This window comes from Atta colombica, unplaced genomic scaffold (assembly GCF_001594045.1).
Source record: "Atta colombica isolate Treedump-2 unplaced genomic scaffold, Acol1.0 scaffold207, whole genome shotgun sequence".
Classification (NCBI taxonomy): domain Eukaryota; kingdom Metazoa; phylum Arthropoda; class Insecta; order Hymenoptera; family Formicidae; genus Atta; species Atta colombica.
In genome coordinates this window covers 1,682,826-1,684,499 of record NW_017259302.1, presented here as the reverse complement: position 1 = coordinate 1,684,499, position 1,674 = coordinate 1,682,826, and the positions used below count along the sequence as shown (strand labels likewise).

The 1,674-nt window shown below is 26.2% G+C and overlaps 1 protein-coding gene across 1 annotated transcript in view; it reads right to left on the bottom strand.

Moving 5' to 3' along the window:
• The window catches only part of LOC108687521 (chymotrypsin-1-like), a 19,222-nt gene that overhangs the window by 584 nt on the left and 16,964 nt on the right, over positions 1-1,674 (bottom strand). The window lies entirely within an intron of this gene.

The window sequence follows — 1,674 nt, the reverse complement described above, 5'->3', positions numbered from 1 at the left end:
AATAATATAAAAATTTAATAAATAATTTAAAAATTTTTAATTTTATGTGTCGCTTATAAATAAAATCACAAATTAATATTATCTTTTATTGGATTAATTTTAGTGTTTATAGATCGTGTACTTTAGAATATACAGTCTATTTGATTCTACGGATGCTTCGAAGTATTTTTTGATTGGTCAATTAGTAAAATTCTTTCTTCTGATTGGTGGTCAATTAAATGCTTCGAAGCATTTGTAGCATCAAAACCTGGACCCATTATGCTTTTTTACTTTATGCATTGTAGGCTTAGGATTGCAAATTGAGGATTTGAATTCAGCCAATTAGAACGAAACGGATTAAAATTAATTATTACCTGAACTTTAATCTTTAATTTGAAATCCTCAATCTTCTCATGCGTTAGTGAGTCTCGTAAACTCACTTCAAAGTGAGGTTACCTGTGTTGACATGCAATAACTTTTTACCAAAGCAAGTAGTGAGTCAATTGCTATTCAACAGAGAAAATTAAAATTATAAGTTAGCGGTTAATGATTCTTTCATATGATTGGTTCTTGCCTTTAGTTCTTCGCTAAATTTAAGTGTAAGAACCAATCGTATTAAAGAATTATTATACGCTAATTGATTAGTTTTTCTTTGCTGAACGTAGCCATTAATTTGAGTGTAAGATACTTAGCTTACTTCAAACTCAGTTTCACTTGTGTATAAATGGAAAATAACTATTGCTTCTCTTCTTCTTCTTCTCTCTCTCTCTCTCTCTCTCTCTCTCTCTCTCTCTCTCTCTCTCTCTGTTATTTTCTCTATTATAAAATATTATTTATAAAACTTTATATAAATTTGTATATTTAGTGTATCATAATAATAAATATAAAACAACCGAATGTACGTACTTTTGATCGCAAATTTATTGCCTGAATTTGAAGTTGATGACTGATGCATTCATAAGTTTATATATACTTCTGATATAGTTGAGATAACAAAGATATAAATCACATTTTTCTAAATATTTCAACAATGCAATATTGCACGATAAAATATTATATTTATAGTTTGTACGATATGTAATTTATTAAAAGTATTAATCTTAATAAAATTCTCAGTTTTCACTGTCATAACTTTTCTTAGAATAAACAGAAGGATAAGGACTTATTTCCAATGAAGTATATAATCTGTGGTAGTTTTATTTCTATTGATTACTATATCTATAACATTCGAGTTTACGATATCGTCAACAGATTGTGTTTCACGTGTTCAGAAATCATCAAAAACCTTGAAGAATCATAAATCTAGATGGCCAAAGTCCAACAAATTTATAATAGACACAAATAAAGATAGAAACTTTGTAAATAAAAAATAAATTTAGTGAAATCTTGAATAAGTCATGAATAAAGTTCTATATATGATAGAATATATGTTAATATTATATTTAAATATTAGAAACTGTACATAATTTAACATTTTAACTACCATGGCAACTACATCTAAATATGATGAACTTTTGTGAAAGTTCTATCATCGGACAGATGATATTGTCTTACAGATAACATCTTTATTTACCAGGTTAGAAATTATTTTATTAACATTGTAAATGAGAAATATGAAATATTCGAAGTCTTATTTGTATAAGACAATTTATTGTGAAAATTACTTACAAATATTTAATTTTGCGTTATGTCTAT